The 21971-nt window shown below is 44.3% G+C and overlaps 1 pseudogene; it reads right to left on the reverse strand.

Moving 5' to 3' along the window:
• Positions 1 to 324: 324 nt before the first annotated feature.
• On the reverse strand, positions 325 to 1685 carry LOC130835610 (E3 ubiquitin-protein ligase RNF26-like; annotated as a pseudogene).
• Positions 1686 to 21971: the final 20286 nt, after the last annotated feature.

A 21971-nucleotide genomic window follows, 5' to 3' on the forward strand; every position in this document is an offset into this window, starting at 1 on the left:
GGGAGGAAGTGGGGAGGGAGCAGGGAGAGAACCTACAAATCCCCAACAAGAAAAACCAGAAGCAGAGAGGGGGAGACCCAGATGCTGGCATCTGGGTGGGCCCTGGCAAGCTGGAGGGGTTACCACAGCGAACAGTCTCAGGGCCTTGCAGAGTGGCACAGTCACCACCCTTGGCATCACAGGGACCCGCCGGGTGAGGAAAAGCTGTTACCCTGCCCCCACCCACGTCACAGATTTCAGAGTTTCCCATCTCAGTGTTCCGGACGTAGAGGCTCGGTAGGATGGCTGAGGGGGCAGGAGGGGCTTCAGGCCGGGACCCACAGATCAGGTGTGAATGCTGTCCTGGCGCAGGTGGCGGCGTGGAGTGTGGAGGGGTGGGCAGGCAGGCAGGGAGTCTCCCGAGGTAGACGCTGAGGTCTGGAGGCTGCCCTGGCGGCACAGTGAGCAGCTGCGGTGGTAGATGGGCCGACGCATCAGGATCAGGCCCGGCACAGGCACAAGTGCCGACAAGGCAGAAGCAGCACCGTCTGACTCTGGTCCTGGCAGGTGACACACTTCTTCCGCTCCTGTGCTCCCTCAGCAACATCCACGGGTCTTGCCCAGCTATAGGCTCCTCCGCATTGAGCCTCTCCCGGCCCCACGAAGCTGTCGCTCTGGCCATCTTGACCTCCTCTTCTTCTGCCTCGGATCTGGGTCCAGCTTCAGGAAGAGTGTCCTATCTCCAGGTCCTGGCTGAGGGCACCCTCCTGGGGCCACTCTGGGGGGCCCCAGGTGCCCCTCCCCTGCTTGGCCAGCTTGCCAGCTGCAGGCTACGGCTCCCAGACTCGGCGCCAGGCCTCCAAGTCCAGGGCTAGGAGAGAGAGCCGCACAACGTCCTCTCTGAGCCACTGGTAGGATGGCCGGGCATGGATCCGACGGGGTACCCGGGTGGCCAGCCTCAGGATGAGGTCCGGGTGCAACAGAGTCACCGTCCCTGCCAGTATGCAAGCCAGCAGCATCAGGCTGGTGAGATTGACAAGCACAAAGCTGGCCAGGAAGCGGGCAGCGGAGGCCAAGAGCTCCAGTACTAGTTGGCAGGGGGTCCAGAGGAGGATGGACATGGCCACAGCACTGCTGTACATGTGGGCTAGGAAAGCAGCAACTACATCCTTCATCCTCCACAGAGGTCCCATCACTGCATCCCAAAGGGCCAGCACCGGGGACAAGAGGTTCTGAGTACCAATGAGGCAGATGTTGACCAAACTATTGATCACATAGGCCATCATGGTGAGGGCACAGATGCCACAGACCTGGCGCAGCATGGCATGGCCACTGGAGACCATATTGAGGATGCCCCGGTGCAGGAAATCCCGGCTCCTAAGCACCCTGTGGGAGACCAGGTGCCCCAGGAGCTTTAAACTCTCCAGGCCAGAACAGCAGCTATATAGTATGATACACAAGGCCTGAAAGCCCCCAAAGGTGAGGCGGACCACAGCTTCCATCAAGGCCAGCAGTGAAAGCAAGTCTCCGCAGCCCAAGTGCAGAAGACTAGTCAGTACCATGTGTGGCAGGTTGTAGATGAAGGTCAGGATCCAGGCCAGGGAAGCCAGGAGGGAGGACACCACCAGGAAGCTGAGGTCCAACACCAAGGTCAGCACATCCAGCAACAGGCCCACACCATTCACTACCAGGTACACAGCCTCCATGATAGGGCTATGGGGATTAGTCCAAAAGGAAGTCTGGCACCCGGTTGAGGGAGGTGTCAGTGTTGTCAATGTTTCGGGGGAGAAAGGGGGTCAGGGATTAATTTGGAAGGGAAGTGAGCAGTCTCCAATACAGGGAGAACCTGAGGAAGAAGTGGGTTGAAAGGTAGTGGAGTCGGAGGGGAGGGAAAGGGGGCCAGGTGCTGGTCCAGGAGTCCTGGTTTTAAGACAGGCTGTTTGGGAGGAAAGAGACCAAAGATCTGTAAAGTGGAAGTGACACCACCACTTTAACCTCCACTTTAAAAAGGTAGAGGAAAACCTCCACTTTCACATCCACTTTAAAAAAGTAGATGAAAACCTACATTTTTAACCTCCACTTTAAAAAAGTAGAAGAAAAGCTACATTTTTAACCTCCACTTTAATAAAGTACAGGAAAACCTCCACTTTAACCTCCACTTTAAAAAAGTATAGTAAAACCTCCACTTTAACCTCCACTTTAATAAAGTAGAGGAAAACCTCCACTTTCACTTCCACTTTAAAAAAGTAGAAGAAAACTTACATTTTTTTTTAACCTCCACTTTAACAAAGTAGAGGAAAACCTCCACTTTAACCTCCACTTTAAAAAACTACAGGAAAACATACACTTTAATCTCCACTTTAAAAAAGTAGAGGAAGGGCTTCCCTGGTGGCGCAGTGGTTAAGAATTCACCTGCCAATGCAGGGAACATGGGTTCGAGCCCTGCTCCAGGAAGATCCCACAAGCCTCAGAGCAACTAAGCCCGTGCGCCACAACTACTGAGCCTGTGCTCTAGAGCCCATGTGTGGCAGCTATTGAAGCCCATGCACCTAGAGCCTATGCTCCACAACAAGAGAAGCCACAGCAATGAGGAGCCCGCACACCGCAATGAAGAGTAGCCCCTGCTCACCACAACTAGAGAAAGCCCGTGTGCAGCAACGAAGACCCAATACAGCCAATAAATAAATGAATAAAAAAGTAGAGGAAAACCTCCACTTTAAGAAAGGTAGAGGAGAAATCTCCACTTTAAAAAAGTAGAGGAAAACCTACACTTTAACCTCCACTTTAAAAAAGGTGGAGAGAAACCTCAGCTTTAGAGGCCTGGTGGTGGGTCAGAGAGACAGGAGACTGAGAACGGAAGGGATCGGGCTAGGCCAGGGCCAGCTGGGGGCGGCGCAGGCTGGGCGCGGTCTCGCTATGCAGGTGCCCATGTCCCTGCCCAGCCCCGTCCTCTGGGCTAGTGGTGCTTTGCACCCAAGTGAGCAGTAGGGAAAGGAGTGAGCCTCAGCAACCCCCAGGCATGGCCTCTACTCTGCTGGTTGCCGCTGTCTGTAAATTTTAAAGCGCTGCAGGTGAGTCTCCTACACATCCTGGTGAAGCTCCTGTAGGGAAACAGCCAAGACAGTTTGCTCCAAGGCTCACGGCTCAGACAGCCACAGTTCAGGTCCTGAGGGTCTGGGACCAGGTGGTGGAGGTGCAGTGTACCGAGGGACCCCTGGGCGGTGTGCACCCTCCCTCCTTCTGTGCCCCAGCTCCTCACAGGGCACTGGGCCCAGAAAGGAAGCACAGTGTGCATTTGCCACTTGGTTCCAGTGGCGAAGGAAAGGACTGTCAGGAAACAGAGAGGGGCAGGCGATAAAGCCCCCTGCCCTCACTCTCCCCGCAGTAGGACACAGCTGGAGAAGCAAATTGTTCTCAAAAGGCTGATATTCTGAATCAAAAACGAAGGCTTGCAAAATGCATATTTACAAATATCCTTCTTTTAATGTGAAAGGTTGCCATGGAGACCTGTGCCTGTGACACCAATTTATGGCTTAAGAGCACATCAGTCTCCTTGAATTCAGCCAGGTAGACTGCTGGGCCCGCGCCAGTGCCTCTGTGGGTTCTGGGCAGCCAGCGCCTGGGGGCAGTGGGGAGAGTTGCCTCAACCTGGAAACTCTTCTAGGACCGAAGATGCTACATTCTCTTCCAAAATGGCTAATTAGGCCAGGCAAGCAGCATCTGTCTCCCCGAGATCAAATCCTCTTCATTTCAAAGCTTTCACGTACGTGAGCCAGTCCAGCCCCGATCTGGCTCTGGCGGGCTGGACTTGGCCGTCAGAGCACTCAAAGTCTGTTCATGCTCCAGATTCCAGACCAGCGGGAGGAGCTCCCAGGCCTTCGTCCAGTGCCTGCATCTGCTCATAACAGCCCAATTAACAAGAACACTGGCATTGCTGCTGCTTCCCAGGGGTCATCCACCATGCTAATAACTGCACATCCAATTGAATGAATCTTTTCTAAACCATGAAGACCTACACCAAGCTCCACCTGAACTGAGTCTTCTGAAACCCAGATGCCAAAGACAGAAACAATAGTAAAAATCTAACAGTGCAGGATGGTGTCAAGGAAGAAAACACCGCCTTGTGCTTCATGAGAACGTTTCCTGAACTCTGAAGCCAGAGTCTATGCTTTCAGGGTGATTGGCGGGGTCCTTGAACATTCCTGAGTGGTGACGTGGATGCAAACCTTGTCTTGGAATGTCATTTCACCAGCCGCAATACAGGTTTCTGGAGGATAAGGACCGGGTCCTTTATTTCGCTCATAAGGACTATTTCATACTGGAAATAGATTGGTCCATACACTCAGTGACAAACAGCTCGGACTCAGAGTCAGCTTCCTCCCTTCTGAGACGGTGACCTTGGTGTCCCAGTGTCTTTGAGGACCCAGCATCTCCGTCCACAGAGCCTCCTCTGCTCTCAGAGAGTGTGGACTGCTTTCAGGACACAGCATGAAACTGCTAAGTGGCCACCCCAGGGACTGTGCCCTCAGGGCCTATTAATGCCTATTTTGAAGTGTTGTACAAAAATTCCTCCTGCACTCCTTCCAAAACAGAAATAAAGAACTTCTCTAAGCGGGAAACATAAGAGAAGAAAAGGACCTACAAAAAAAAATTAAGAAAATGGTAATAGGAACATACATATTGATAATTACCTTGAATGTAAATGGACTAAATGCACCAACCAAAAGACACAGACTGGCTGAATGGATACAAAAACAAGACCCATATATATACTGTCTACAGAAGACCCACTTCAGACCTAGGGACACATACAGACTGGAGGTGAGGGGATGGAAAAAGATATTCCAAGCAAATGGAAATCAAAAGAAAGCTGGAGTAGCAATACTCATATCAGATAAAATAGACTTTAAAATAAAAAATGTTACAAGAGACAAGAAAGGACACCACATAGTGATCAAGGGATCATTCCAAGAAGAGATAACAATTATAAATATATATGCACCCAATATAGGAGCACCTCAATACATAAGGCAAATGCTAACAACTATGAAAGAGGAAATCAACAGTAACACAATCATAGTGGGGGACTTTAACACCCCACTTACACAAATGGACAGATCATCCACATAGAAAATTAATAAGGAAACACAGGCTTTAAATGACACAATAAAGCAGCTTGATTTAATAGATATCTATAGGATATTACATCCAAAAACAGCAGATTACACATTCTTCTCAAGTGCACATGGAACATTCTCCAGGATAGATCACATTTTGGGTCATAAATCAAGCGTTGGTAAATTCAAGAAAATTGAAATTGTATCAAGCATCTTTTCCAACCACAATGCTATGAGATTAGAAATCAATTACAGGAAAAAAACTGTAAAAAAACACAAACACATGGAGGCTAAACAATATGCTACTAAATAACCAAGAGATCACTGAAGAAATCAAAGAGGAAATCAAAAAATACCTAGAGACAAGTGACAATGCAAACACAATGATCCATAACCTATGGGATGCAACGAAGGCAGTTCTAAGAGGGAAGTTTATAGCAATACAATCCTACCTCAAGAAACAAGAAAAATCCCAAATAAACAATCTAACCTTACACCTAAAGAAACTAGGGAAAGAAGAGCAAACAAAACCCAAAGTTAGTAGATGGAGAGAAATCTTAAAGATCAGAGCAGAAATAAATGAAATAGAAACAAAGAAAACAATAGCAAAAATCAATAAAACTAAAAGCTGGTTCTTTGAGAAGATATATAAAATTGATAGACTTCTAGTAACACTCGTCAAGAAGAAGAGGGAGAGGAGTGAAATCAATAAAATTAGAAATGAAACAGGAGAAGTTACAATGAACACCACAGAAATAAAAAGCACCATAAGAAACTACCACAAGCAACTATATGCCAATAAAATAGACAACCTGGATGAAATGGACAGATTCTTAGAAAGGTATAAGCTTCCAAGACTGAATCAGGAAGAAATAGAAAATATGAACAGACCAATCACAAGTAATGAAATTGAAACTGTGATTAAAAATCTCCCAACAAACAAAAGTGCAGGACCAGATGGATTCACAGGTGAATTTTATCAAACATTTAGAGAAGAGCTAACACTCATCCTTCTCAAGCTCTTCCAAAAAATTGCAGAGCAGGGAACACTCCCAAACTCATTTTATGAGGCCACCATCACCCTGATACCAAAACCAGACAAAGATACTACAAAAAAAGAAAATTACAGACCAATATCACTGATGAATTGAGATGCAGAAATCCTCAACAAAATACTAGCCAACAGAATCCAGCAACACATGAAAAGGATCATCCACCATGATCAAGTGGGGTTTATCCCTGGAATGCAAGGATTCTTCAGTATGCACAAATCAATCAATGTGATACACCATATTTATAAACTGAAGGATAAAAACCACATGATCATCTCAAGAGATGCAGAAAAAGCTCTTGACAAAATTGAACACTCATTTATGATAAAAAAACTCTCCAGGAGGTGGGCATAGAGGGAAACTACCTCAACATAATAAAGGCCATATATGACAAACCCACAGCCAACATCATTCTCAATGGTGAAAAACCGAAAGCATTCCCTCTAACATCAGGAACAAGACAAGGATGTCCACTCTCCCCACTACCATTCAACATAGTTTTGGAAGTCCTTGCCACAGCAATCAGAGAAGAAAAAGAAATAAAAGGAATCCAAATTGGAAAAGGAGAAGTAAAACTGTCCCTGTTCGCAGATGACATGATACTATACATAAAAAATCCTAAAGATGCCACCAGAAAACTACTTGAGCTAATCAATGAATCTGGTAAAGTTGCAGGATACAAAATTAACACACAGAAATCTCTTGCATTTCTATACACTAACAATGAAAGATCAGAAAGAGAAATTAAGGAAACAATCCCATTCACCATTGCAACAAAAAGAATAAAATACCTAGGAATAAACCTAACCAAGGAGGTAAAAGACCTATACTCAGAAAACTGTAAGACACTAATGAAAGAAATCAAAGATGACACAAACAGATAGAGAGATATACCATGTTCTTGGATTGGAAGAATCAACATTGTGAAAGTGACTATACTACCCAAAGCAATTTACAGATTCAATGCAATCCCTATCAAATTACCAATGGCATTTTTCACAGAACTAGAACAAGCAATTTTACGATTTGTATGGAAATGCTAAAGACCCCGAATAGCCAAAGCAATCTTGAGAAGGAAAGATGGAGTTGGTGGATTCAGGCTTCCTGACTTCAGGCTATACTACAAGGCTACAGTAATCAAGACAGTATGGTACTGGCACAAAAACAGAAATATAGATCAATGGAACAGAATAGAAAGCCCAGAGATAAACTATGATCAACTAAACTGTGACAAAGGAGGCAAGGATATACAATGGAGAAAAAGCAGCCTCTTCAATAAGTGGTGCTGGGAAAACTGGACAGCTACAGGTAAAAGAATGAGATTAGAACATTCCTTAACACCATACACAAAAATAAACTCAAAATGGATTAAAGACCTAATATAAGGCCACACAGTATAAAACTCCTAGAGGCAAACATAGGAAGAACATTCTTCGATGTAAATAACAGCAAGATTTTTTTGATCCACCCCCTAGAGTAATGGAAATAAAAACAAAAATAAATAAGTGGGACCTAATGAAACTTCAAAGCTTCTGCACAGCAAAGGAAACTATAAGCAAGATGAAAAGACAACCCTCAGAATGGGAGAAAATATCTGCAAACGAATCAACAAAGGATTAACCGCCAAAATATATGAACAGTTCATCCAGCTCTATATCAAAAAAAAACAAACAACCCAATCAAAAAATGGGCGGAAGACCTAAATAGGCATCTCTCTAAAGAAGACAAACGGATGGCCAAGAGGCTCATGAGAAGCTGCTCAACATCACTAATTATTAGAGAAATGCAAATCAAAACCACAGTGAGGTATCACCACACACCAGTTCGAATGGGCATCATCAGAAAATCTAGAAGCAGTAAATGCTGGAGAGGGTGTGGAGAAAAGGGAAAGCTCTTGCCCTGTTGGTGGGAATGTAAATTGATACAGCCACTATGGAGAACAGTATGGAGGTTCCTTGCAAAACTAAAAATAGAGTTACCATATGACCCAGCAATCTCACTGCTAGGCATATACCCAGAGAACACCATCATTCAAAAAGACACATGCACTCCAGTGTTCATTGCAGCACAATTTACAATAGCCAGGACATGGAAGCAACCTAAATGTCCATCAACAGATGAATGGATAAAAAAGATGTGGTACATATATACAATGGAATATTACTCAGCTGTAAAAAGCAATGAAACTGGGACATTTGTAGAGACATGGATGAACCTAGAGACTGTCATACAGAGTGAAGTGAGTCAGAGAGAGAAAAACAAATATCGTATATTAACACATATATATGCGGACTATGGAAAAATGGTACACATCAACCCATTTGCAAGGCAGAAATAGAGACCCAGATGTAGAGAACAAACATATGGACACCAAGTGGGGAAAGTGGGGAGGGTTGGGGGGGGAATGAATTGGGAGATTGGGATACTAAATTGTACGCTCTAAATATATGCAGTTTATTGTCTGCTAAAAAAAAAATAAAGAAAAAAAAAGAAATTAAGGTAGACTAAGAGGTGTGTGGGTTGAAAACTGGCATGAACACTGAACTATCCAAAGAGAATTGATGGAAGACAAATGCCTGGAAAGTCTACTTAACCCAGCTCCCCGCTACCCTCCCCTAATTGACGTTCTAATCTGGTCTGAGTGTTTTGTTTGACAAAGCCCCAAACTGTGGTGCAGGAGGACTCGAAAGCTCCCTGAAGGTTCTTCAAAGATGCCTCCCCCTTGTGGGTAAGAAACGCAGACCAGCTGAGCACCTCCTCGGGTGATGAAGACCAGCGAGGAGAGGATGACCCAGGTAAGCTTCAAGGCAGAGGACAGCTCAGCAGCTGCCACTTAATTCTTCACTTAATTCAGGATAGAATAAGGCAAGTTCTAACCAAATAAGACAGGAGCCACTTGGGAATGCCTTTGAGTGGTGGCCCGTGGCGGTCAGCACTGGTTCCACACCTGCCCACTGGGTACAGAAGCATTGCGTCATGGCACCTAATTTCCTGTTCCTTAGAAGGTTGTTCTGTCCCAGCAGCAGCTTGTAATATAATGTCCCTGAATTAGCTGATTCATAATCATTTTCATTACCCAGAATGGCAGCCATTCTTTTGACTCTAAGCGATACCCTTCCAGGGAATACCTTAGCACCCTATGCCCACAGCCAACTCAGATCCCACCTGTGGTACCTGCTCATGGCCCTGATGGAGCCCATCACAGTCTGGGCTGCTATCTTGTGGCAGGATTGGAGAGCAGCATGAGTGGTCAGTATAGGGTAGAGTAACCGCAAGGGCTCTGGGGTCTGATGGGCATGAAGTCAGATCTAGGCTCCCCTACTTGCTGGCTGCATGAGCTCTCTAAATCTCAGCTTCCTGTCTGCAAAGTAGGAAACAATAATTCCTATCTCATAGTGAAGATACATAAACTACCAACCATGTAGATAGTGATTAACACAGTTCCAGCTTTTCTGTAATGCTATTACTGTTGATAAGAAGAATGAGAAGGTGAAGAGGAAGAGGAAGGAGGAGGAGGAGGAGAAGGAGAAGAAGAAGAGAAAAAGGAAGAAGAGAAGAAGAAGAAGAAAGGAGGAGAAGGAGGAGAGGAAGAAGAAGAAAGGGAAATTGGTTTTCAGGGGCACAGAATTGGATTAATCAAAATTTGTAATTCATGATACCCTATCACCATCTGTACTTCCCTATCCCTCCCCTCTTCCTCCCCCACTCAGAGCTCCCGTGTGTATCTACCGTGTTTTTCCTTTCCCTTGTTTTGTTTTCTATTGTTGCTGTTTTATCACACATATATTCACGTAAACAACAGATTGCTTAGTTTGACTTTGTTTTTGAACTTTGTAAGAAGAGTATCATGCTCTAGGTGGTTTCTGGGACTTGCTTCTTTCATCAGTATTACCAACCCATGTTACACCAATGTTACCAACATCCATCTGTGCTGACACATGTAACTGTGGTTCATTCATTTTTCATTGTTGTGTGATATTCTGTCATGTAAATACAACACTAAAATGTGTGTATATATATATGTGTGTATATATGTATGTATATATATATATTCATTCTCCTATTCTTGGGCATTCTGGGTTTTTTGGTTTTGTTTTGCCTTGTTTTGGTAAACAGTTTAATTGAGATATAACTCACATGCCATACCATTTAGAAGGTACAATTTAATGGTTTTTAGTTTATTCACAGAGCTGTATTACCATCACAACAGCCGATTTTAGAATGGTTGCATCACCGTAAGAAGACACTTTGTATCCCATTAGCAGTTACTCACTAGTCTCTCCAATCCCCCTATAGCCCCTGGCAGCCACTAACCTACTTTCTGTCTCTGTAGATTGGCCTGTTCTGAACATGTCATATAAATGGAGTCATATAATCTGTGGTTTGCTTCTTTCATTTGGCAAAATCTTTTCAAGGTCCATCCACATTTGCAGCATGTATCAGGGCTTCACTTTGTTGCCATATTTTATTTATCTATTCATTAGTTTATGGGCATCTGGGTTCTTAGTTTACGGTTTTTTGCTGTCACTAACAGTGTCATTATGAACATCATACTACATTATTTCCTGGGCACATGTGCAAGAGTTTCTCGGGGGTATATTCTTGGGGTCAATGGCTTGAAAGATAGGGAAGGCAAATGTTCAACACTACAAGAGAAGGCCAGATTGCTTCCCAAATGCTGTAAAAATTTACACTCCCACCAGCAAAATAGAAGATACCATTGACCCACATCTTTGCTGCTAATTGCCATGGGCGGAATTTCTAGTTTTTGAAAGGTTATTTTATTTTATTTTATTTCATTATTTCATTTCATTTCATTTCACTTCATTTTTTAGCAGTCAAACCACGGCTCTGCATTTGACTCATTACGTGCTAAGAAGAGTCTATGGAGATTCAGACAGAAACAGCCATCTGCCCATGTCTCCCTCCATAATTGTCAGTTCTCCTCTGTAACAGTTCTAGCCTCTGCTTGCTGACCCAGGATGCTGATGTTACTGTTATTAGTAATGTTCTTCCTTCCCAGATGGGCTCTATGCTCTGTCTACTGGCTGGTCCCCAAGTCCCAGTCTACCTCCCCCCCGCCACCCCCAACAGAGAGCAGAGAGAGGCTGTCCTGTGTCCTTGTCCTGGTAATAAACACCCCCTCCCCACAACATACACACACACACACAAACACGTTCATCCCCTGGTCCTCTGGCTGCATCCAGAGTGGAGGATGCCAGTGCAGGAAGCCCATTTGCTGGCTTCCACCCCAGAGAGGAAAACCCTGCTCTTGGTTTGCAGAGGCTCATCCCGTGGTTGCTGGGAGAGGAAGGAACTCTTCGCTCTCCTCCATCCAGCCCATCAGATTAAGTGACAATGAATGTAGTTCTCATTCCTGTGCACTGAATTCTCTCCAGAATCTCATTTTATTTACTTACTGTCTCTCCCATTAATTAAATTTCAATAGCATTTTTTCCTCCAGAGGGTTCTACAAATAACTGTACAATAAACACTTCATAAAGGGACTAACTCTGTTAGCGGAGACAATAGAAGTAGAAGAGCGAGCACAAGGAATGAGAGGAGTAGGGAGGGGAGGCTTTGAGGATGGTGGTGGACGAGGAGAGAGACGCAGTCCAGATGCCCCGGAAGAAGGACGTGCCGCCCAGCTAGGTGCAGTCAGCAGACCCTCCCGTTCCCAGCTGCTGCAGGGTGGCCTCAGCTACGGAGGACCATTCAGCCTGCCATCTTACTTGCACCCAGTGACTGAGTGGCAGTTCTGAGAGTCTGGACATTTCAGCCTGAGCCCGTTAGGTCGGCCAAGGCTTTGCTGGGCTGTTTTCTTGGCCAACCTGCTTCCTCCCCCTCCATCTCACAGACACTGACCCAAGTCAACATCTCACACCCCCAACTGTTTCTATGTCTGGTTCTGGAGCACCTATTTTTGTGTGACTCTATTATTAACTATTCAACCAATCTCAAATTGTTCATAGATCATTTGCAATTGTTTGCAAATATAAACAGGACTGGCATTTATATCCTTGAAACTATGTCCTTCTCACATCCTAAGGCAAGAGGTAATCTCAGAGCTAATCCCTAAAATGGGCTGGCACATTTTAAAATGTTAGCCATGTTTCAAGTCTTTTAGGATGTATAGGTAAATTGCTGTCAGAAGTGTTGAGCCTATTACCACTCCCACCAAAAATGTATGAGGGCTGTGATATCGTGACATAATAAGACATATATATTTTGGTCTTTGTCCACAGTTGCTGCCACATAACACCTAAAACCCTTGTCATTTCCTATGAGAGAGCTATAGGAGCCTCTTTCATATAATATATATATTTTTTCCAGTTCCTGAAATAGCTACAGAGGAATAAATGTGAAAAAGGTTCCTTTTGTTATTCATAACAAATGTCAAGCACACCTGAGTGTATGTTAAGGAGGTGGCTTTTGGAAAAGCCAAAAGATGGGCTGGTTGCCAGGGGAACCAGCCTTGTGACTGGAGGGTTGACACATTCACCCTCATCCCTCAACACTGGGAGAGGGGAGAGGGGCTGGAGGTCCAACTGGTCAGTGGCCAATGATTTAATCAGTCATGCGCAGGCAACGGAGCCTTCTTAAAAGTCGTTGAACTGGACTGTGGGGTTTGGAGAGCTTCCAGGGTGCTGAATTACGGAGAGGTGCTGGGAGGGTGGTCCACCCAGACCGGGCATGGAAGCCCCGTGCCTCTTCCCACACATCTTGCCCTGTGCATCTCTTCCATCTGACTGTGCCTGCGGTATATAATAAACCAGGAATCGAGTAAGTAAACTGTTTCATGAGATCTGCGAGCCACTCTACCAAACGAATCCATCAACCTGAGGAGGCGGGTCATGAGAACGTCTCACTTACAGCCCGTTGGTCAGCAGCCCCGGTGACAACCTGAATTTGAGGTTGGCATCTAAACTGGGGAGGGAAGCCTGTCCTGCGGGACCGAACGTTTCATCTGTGACATCGACATGTGCAAGGTGCCAGAGTGGAGTTAAGCTGTGGGACACTCAGCTGATGTCACAGAATTGCTTGGCATGGGAAAAATGCCATACTACGTGACTAGAAGTGAAGTTTTCAGTGAGCAGTGTGTAAATGAAACAGTTTTTCTTTACAAGGGCATGGGAGAGAGTCTACTTCTCTGAGTCCATGTTTCATGTCTATAAAATTTTTTTCATACAAATAGAGATGGTTATATTATTTTTATTTTAATTTTCATTTCGTTGATTATTTAGTAAATTGAACTTTTTTTAAAGTGGGAAAGCAGCAAAAGATAATTGTGGAATAAGAAAAAAAATTTTAATAGCTCTGTTGACCTGCAGTAAACTGCATATATTTAAAGTGTACAAGGGGGTAAGTTTTGACGTATGCATATAGATGGGAAATCACCATCGTAATCAATATAATAAACATACTCACGACCCCATAAAGGTTCCCCTGACCCTCTTGTAATCCCCACCTTCCCATTCCCCACTCCCACATTGCCCACCACTCCTCAGGTAACCACTGATCTGCTTTCTGTCACTATAGATTAGTTTTGATATTCAAGTATTGTGTATAAAAGAAATAATTCAGTATGACCTCTAATTCTGTCTAGTTTCTTTCACTCCACATAAATATGTTCAAATTCATCCATGTTGTTCCACGGATCAATAGTTTCTCCCTTTTTATTGCTGAATAGTAGTCCACTGTATGGAAGCATCATAATTTATTTGTTCATCTCTTGATGGACATTTGGGTGGCTTCCATTCTTTGGCTTTTACTAATAAAGCGAATATAAACATCCTTGCTCCAGGATGTGTGTGGACATATGAGGTCACTTCTCTTGGGCAAATGGAGTGGCGCCTGTGGCATATGGTTTTCCTTATTTCAGGTGGTCAGATAAATCTGGTCTCCAGTATTCCATCTTGGCCAGAAGCCTATTTGAGTGTTTTTCAAACTGCTTGTTTTTATGTTAGGTAAATCAAAGGAGGCTTACCTTGGTTCTTATGCTGAACTGTTTAAAAATCTTTGCCTTTGTATTTCCTCTTTCTCTTTGAATCCCCCTCCTTCCCAGGCAAGGATATTTAGTTATTTTCCTTGCAAAGGAATAGGGCTGTTCCCCTTGGAGCAGCAGCCTTCAGCCTCAGAGAGTTTACAGTCTCGGGTGGGAGTTGAGGTGTGCAGGCTGGAAGCTTCAGGGAGGGCCCCCCAGGACCTCCAGGCTAGACCACACTAGACCATTGCTGGATGTGGAGCGGCAGTCCTCATGAAGCCAGCTCTGAGCCTGGGCTGGCGGAGCCTGACTTCTGCCCTCATAAAACTTTTATTTTGTGAGACTGTTCTGGACAAGCCCATAATTAAAGTTAGAGAAAATATCAATATCTGGGGTTTACGGTGGGCCTGGCAACGGACTGGGGCAATTCCAAGATGCCTAGGTTCCAGAAAGTTCTGTCAATTCTGGGGCTCCCTCTGGACCCCCCACCTCCCCTTCAGTGAGTTCCTAATCAGTCTAGGAAGCATATAAGTGACTTCGATACCAATCAGGGACTTTGTCTTGTGGGCCTGATGTGCAAGGTCAGTCACCCTTCCTGCTCAGCTACGATTCCCCTTATTCCACGGTGCTCACTAACCACCAGCTCCCACCATCACTCTGTGCCAGACACTGTGCAGAGCTGGACCTCATTTCCACCTCCCTGCATCCTACAGCACATAGTTGTTACTCCCATTACACAGCTAAGGAAACTAAAGGTCAGAAAGGCTAAATAGCTCACCTAGGGTCACTTCTCTGGTAATGGCAGAGGCAGGACTTAAAACCCATAATAATAATGGTTGAGAATTATCCAAAGTGAATCGTAAGCACCAAACCAAATATCCAGGAAGCTCAGAGAACACCAGGCAGGGTAAATACCAAAAAACCACACCTGGGTATATCATATTGAAACCACAGAAAACCAGAATCAGAAAGAGCATCTTGAAAAAAGCAGAGGCAGTATTCCCTGGTGGTCCAATGGTTAAGACTCCACGCTCCCAATGCAGGCAGCCCAGGTTCGATCCCTGGTCAGGGAACTAGATCCCACATGCCACAACTAAGATTCCTGCATGCTGCAATTAAAAAAACTCTTACCTACACTGGTTCCCCCTTATCTGGGGTTTCACTTTCCATGGTTTCAGTTACCCACAGCCAACTGCAGTCCAAAAATATTAAATGGAAAATTACAGAAATAAACAATTCACATGTTTTAAATTGTGTGCCTTTCTGAGTAGTGTGATGAAATCTCAAACTGTCCTGCTCCATCCCACTCAGGAGTCCTTTTGCCCAATATATTTTGTTCAGCATTTAGCAGCCATGATGGTTATCAGATCAACTGCCATAGCATTACAGTACTTGTGTTCACGTAACACTTATTTTACTTAATGGCCCCAAAACTCAAGAGGAGTGGTGCTGGCAATTCAAATATGCCAAGAAGAAGCCGTTAAGTGAAAAGGTGAAAGTTCTGAACTTAATAAAGAAAGAAAAACATCATATGCTGAGTTTGCCAAAATCTATGGTAAGAATGAGTCTAGACATAGACCTCACATCTTTCATGAAGTTTAATTCAAAATGGATCACAGACCTAAATTTAAAATGCAAAACTTCTAGAAGATGACCTAGGAGGAAATCTAGATAACCTTAGGTTTGGTGCTGAGTTAAAAGCACAATGAGTAGCTCTTTTTTTTTTTTTTTTTTGAACTTTTATTGAGATATAATTGACATACAATAAACTGCATATATTTAAAGTGTACAATTTGATATTTTTTTCTTATTAGTAATGTATATATGGCAATCCCAATCTCCCAATAAAAGCACAACGAGTTTTAGTTTTTAGCAATATGAAAAGCACAATACATGAAAGAAAAAATTGGTAAGTTGGACTTTATTAAAATTTGAAACTTTTGCCCTGCAAAAGACACAGTTAAGAGAATGAAAAGACATGTCAGTCTGGGATAAAACATTTGCAAATCACATATCTGATAAAGGACTTGTATCTAAAATATACAATGAACTCAAAACAAATGAAAAATGGGTGAAAAATCTAAGTAGACATGTCACCAAAGAAGGTATACAGATGACAAATAAGTATATGCAAAGATGCTCCACACCACATATCATCAGGGAATTGCAAACTAAATAATGAGATACCACCACACACATTAAAATGGCTAAAATCCAAAAACATGACAATACCAAATGCTGGTGAGGACACGGAGCAACAGGAACTCTCATACAAAACAGTACAGCCACTGTGGAAGATGGTTTGGCAGTTTCTTACAAAGTTAAACAGTCTTGCCATACAATCCAGCAAGCACTCTCCTTGGTATTTACCTACTATAGTTGAAAACACGTCCATACAAAAATCTGCACAAGAGTGTTTATAACAGCTTTATTCATAGTTACCAAAAACTGGATACAATCGAGATGTCCTCAAGTGAATGGATAAACAACTGGTACATACACACAATGGGATCTTATTCAGCAATAAAAAGAAATGAGCTATCAACACAAAAAGACATGGAGGAAACTCACATGCACACTGCTCAGTGAAAGAAGCCAGTGTGAAAGGCTAAATCATGTATGATTTCAACTACATGACATTAGGGAAAAGGCAAAACTGTAGAGATAGTAAAAAGATTAGTGGTTGCCAGGGGCTTGGGGGGAGGGAAGAGGAGTGAACAGGTGGAGCACAGGGGATTTTTAGTGCAGTGAAACAATTCTGTGCGGTACTATAATGGTGGACACATGATATTATCTATTTGTCAAAACCTATAGAATGTACAACACCAGGAGTGAACCTTAATGTAAACTATGGGGTTAAGTGAATAATAATGTATTAATATTGGTTCATTAATTGTAACAGTTATAATTAGGGCACCACACTAATGTAAGATGTTAAAAAATAAGGCGAAACTCTGTAGGGAGAAGAAGAGTATATGAGAACTCTACACTGTTTGCTCAATTGTTCTGTAAACCTAATACTGCTCTAAAAAAATAGTCTATTAATTTTTTTTCACTAACAACTTCATTTAACACAGCAACTATTTCCACTTTTGCATACTATCATCTATTTATGATCTTCATAGTTATATTTTATTTAATTAATTACATTATTTTATATAATGCTTTTTAATTACCATTACATTTATAATATTTGGTTTCCTATATTGTCTTAATCATTATATATATATTTTTTAAGCTCTTTATTGGAATATAATTGCTTTACAAGTCTATTAATTTTTAAAGTAAAAAAAAATCAAGGAGAAAATAAACAAAAGCATTCAATAAAAATCAATTACACAAACAATTTAAAGAAAAAACAGTCTTCCTGCTTCCAAAATTTTAATCATGCTTTCTACAAACAACCTCAAATCCCACTTAGGTTGGCCAGGGTCTGGCTTTCCAACCTACCTCATGCTAGAATCCTGGAGAAGGTGGGCCCTTCTTGCATTCTACAACTCTGAGTACCTGTAAGTGCAATCTTCATAAAGCTTGTTTAAATGTAGAGCCCTGGACCACAGGCCCAGACATTCCCATTCAAGGGGTCTTAGGCAGGACTCTATAACGTGCATTTTAGTGAAGATCCCCGAGGCCCCCATTGAGGGTCCTACAGCTGTCTACGGCGGGACACTCCTTCCCTGAAGTGATGTTACTCTTCTTGATTTCAAGCAGAGAGGTCTTGAAAGCCCCTGCCATGCTCCTCCTAAAAGACTGGCCCACCACGCCTGCCTGAGAAATCAGCATGCTACTTGCCTTTTTGGGAACAGAACACTGGGCTCCCCAGCTGCTGACCTTGCTGTAGTCCCATCATGCTTGGTGTCCAGGCCTGTGCAAATGATGCTATTTATTTAGTGATGGGCTTGATCTTGCTAAGGACAGGCAGGCAGGACCTGGATACAGGAGATTCATTCGTTTGTTCCACGAATACCTACCAGGTACCAATTTTGGACTTGGGACTACATGCTAATGGATACTGGGCATCTAGCAATGAACAGGACACAGCTCTTACCCTCAAGGAATTAATCTAGCGCATAAAGCAGACAACTAAACGCTAACATGTGAGGCGCTTTATGGCAATGAACGTGCAGAATGCTACGGGAGCGGGAGGGAAGGCAGATGTTCTGGACGGAATCTCAGCGGCAGGTGGCGGGCAAGAAAGCACGTCCAGGGAAGCTGTGACAGGTGGTGTGGCGAGTTCCAGACAGAAAGGTGGCACACAGAGGGTCTGCAGGAGAAAGAAAGGTGGTGCCCCGAACAGGATGGGGGACAGCTCAGGGAGCCTGGCAGCTGGGTGCGGGAGTGGACAGGCAGGAAGACAGTTGGCATCCAAGGGCCTTGACAGCTGGTGATACAGCCCCTCACCCTCCAGGGAAGCAGGAGGGGAACCCTTGCAGAACCAGGAAATGGGACTGAGAGAACCAAGCTAAGGCTCTGGTCACCGGGATACATGGCAGGAGGATATCATAAGGCCAAGCCTGAGCCCTGTGTCAAAGGACAAAGGCAGAGCGTGGCTGATGGGAGTGAGGCTGATTTACCGCTACGCCTAGAACTGCCTGCAGAGACGGAATTGGTCATAGAGCCTGGGCCTGCCTGAGTCTGCAGATGGGAAGCAAATATCACATCTGGGCAGATGGTGGCTGAGACGACAAGGCTCTGGTTCACAAGGCCCCAGGCCTCAGGGAAGTTTAAGAAAGGATGCCAAGGCCTGGCAGATCTTGACTGCACTGGTCTCAGTCAGGGCCTGGGCACTAGTATTTTTTAATTTATTGTGAAATAATTCCAACCCTGGAATCAGCCATTTCTCCGAGGATCCCGGGTTCTTTTTCGTGGAGGGTAGTTGCTCAGAAACCAATGTGTGGGAAAAAAAAAAAAAAAAATACAACGTCTGGGTGCCCACTGTACTCACTGCTACTAAGGTCTCGTTGCTCCCAGGCTCTCTTACCACTCATAGTTAGAACACACACACACACACACATGCAAATGTACACAAATACACACACACACAAATGTACACACACACACACAAATGTACACAAATACACACATACACGCCCATGGATGTATATTTTGAATGCATTCACATCAATGCCTTCAATCTCCATTCAACACCCCAAGGTCCTTTCTGGCCTTCTTTCTCACTGTATTTGCAAGTCCTAGTCATGTAGCCTGGCCAATTGACACCAAAAGCTAACCGTCAAATACTTCATCTCATTTTTTTCCCCTATTGAGCTAAGTGTGAAAGCTTTTTAAGAGGTGAAATCACATCTTGGGTGGTTGTTTTTCTGACCAACTAAAACATAGCAGGCTATTGAGTTGCAAGAAGCTCTGACAGTCTCACGTATCAACCTAACATTCCATAGACGGGTGGGGTGAGGGCAGTTTTTAAAACCTATAATACGAAGCATAACTGAATGATAATTTGAAATCCCAATCTTGCATCTCAAGCATTTTAAAGAATTTATTTTCTATATCCAAGCTATTTTTTAGTATAATTGCCTTTTGAAGGAAACTGATCCCTGATCTTGGCTCTCCCATTCAGAATCGGGTACTGTCTGTAATCTCTTTTGTAAAGGTAGCATAATTTTCTCCCTAATAACTGTATTAGCTTTCTGTGACAAATTGGAGACTTGTCACTATGTGATATGTATGCTATTAAGTCATGAATTACTGGGACTTTAGGGCAAACAGCTTGTCAACATTCAAAAATACTGATGGCTAATAGCTCTTTTTAAGGAAAAATTTCCTCCGAAGTTAAGCTGGAGAGTAGGGTAGTTGTTTGGAAAAAGTATTACAACTCTGTGGGTTTTTCATTTAAACCTTGCATTATGAATTATGTGTGTTTTGTTCACAATATCTCTATACTGATCATCAAAGCAAAAAAAAAAGTGAAATCTCAATTATGAAAGAAAAAAAAAAACAGCCCCCAGAGTGAATCATTTCATTAGGGGGGGAAGACTTCCCTGCCTAATGCAATTAGAGAATTCAAGAAAGATAAGTAAGTGCAAAATATCTGCTACGAAAGTGAGAGACGATAGAGGCCGCAGTGGAAGTGAAATACACATACCCTGTGGTCGAAGACCTTGCAGCTTCACAAGAACTCAGAGGAGGTGGAACTTGAGTCAGGATTTGAAAAAAGGATAAGAAGCTTTGTGTGGGCTCAAAATAGAAAGAAGGCATCCCAGCAGGGGTTAACAGCTCCGGCAAAGGCCCAGAAGGAAGAGTGTTGGGTGGGCAGTGAGAGGCTAGGGAATAGCCGCTGTGGGTGGACAAATGAGATGCAGGGGGCGCTGGGGGCAGGGTCAACCTGCTGAGAAGGACACTTCCCTGGGTGGTATGAGGCCAGGGGGCTCCAGGGAGGCCTGAGCCCACCCCAAGTCAATCCCTGCCCCCGCATTTCACCCGGCCTCAGTGTCGTCCACGGAGGTGCATTCCTCAACTGGTAAAGATTTTCCATTCTTGCCGAGATCCCAATAAAACTGCAAATAGCCCTTGTAGGAGGAAACTCTGCTAATCCCTAACCAGGGTATTTTTTGAGTAGAAGCCTTAAGGCGTTCTTAGGGTGGAGGTGGAACCAGGAGAGAGAAAGTGGAAAATTTCAATTTCCTGGAGCCTGCGTTGCTTGACTTGCTCTGACGATGGGCTGCGCTGAGAAGCATTTGGGACTTTAAGATGGAAGGACAACAGTGAAGGGAATGGTGATTAAAAAGCGTGGCCCGACACGCAATTGCAGGAGCAAAGCCAGCAGTAAGGGCCACGCTGTGCAGACTATTCTACTGGGAGCCACAGGACCTGAGGACGGGAGGGCTTCCGAAAATAATAAATGAACGAATGAATGAGGGACCAATACTGGGTAGGTGACCAGAAAGCAGGCAATTTGCCCTAAAGGACCTTTTCACTCTACTACAGTGGTGTGCCCTTTTTTTTTAGGTCCAACCCCTTTTGAGGATCTGACCATGTGTACAGGTTCCCTCCCTACAAAAACGCACGTTTGCCAATGCTGTCAATTTCAGAGGATTCGGAGCCTCCCTCCTATCTCCCCCAGGGAAGAGTCCATGAAACCCTCCTGACCACCTTCAGATTTCTAAAGAAATGTTATGAGGAAGAGGGAATTTTCTATATGATTGCCCCTAGGGAAACACTGGGACACGGAGATGGATTTTGGCCTTATATGCATGTTCCAGGTGTCAATTGCCCTGTGACACTTACGGAAAGCAGGGTATCCTCCAACTAACATGGCTGGAAACCCCGTATCGGTCGTTCTCTGGCCTCCTTCCCTTCCCAAGGACACACAACATGCCCACGGTTTTTGTTTGTTTGTTTGTTTGTTTTGGCCACAACCTCATAACTTTTTTTTTTTTTTTAATTTTTTTTTGGGGGGGTACACCAAGTTCCATCATCTGTTTTTATACACATATCCCCATATTCCCTCCCTCCCTCAACTCCCCCCCCACCCTCCCTCGAGTCCCCCCCACCCTCCCCATCCCAGTCCTCTAAGGCATCTTCCATCCTCGAGTTGGACTCCCTTTGTTACACAACTTCCCACTGGCTATCTATTTAACAGTTGGTACTATATATATATCTGTGCTACTCTCTCGCTTCATGGTTTTAAGGGTGTTTCATCCTGCCGCATCTCTTGGATGGCATCCAGGCTGCCCATGGCGCTGGTCCTGCATTGCCTGCCGGGCACGGTGGCTCTAGCTGGAGACACCCACTTGCACGGCTTCCAGCCAGGACAGAGTGATCTTCAAAGGCTGTCTGTCTGCGTGGCAGCCCCACCCACCCTGGACCAGGCTCAGCCCT

This window comes from Hippopotamus amphibius, chromosome 14 (assembly GCF_030028045.1).
Source record: "Hippopotamus amphibius kiboko isolate mHipAmp2 chromosome 14, mHipAmp2.hap2, whole genome shotgun sequence".
NCBI classification, from domain to species: domain Eukaryota; kingdom Metazoa; phylum Chordata; class Mammalia; order Artiodactyla; family Hippopotamidae; genus Hippopotamus; species Hippopotamus amphibius.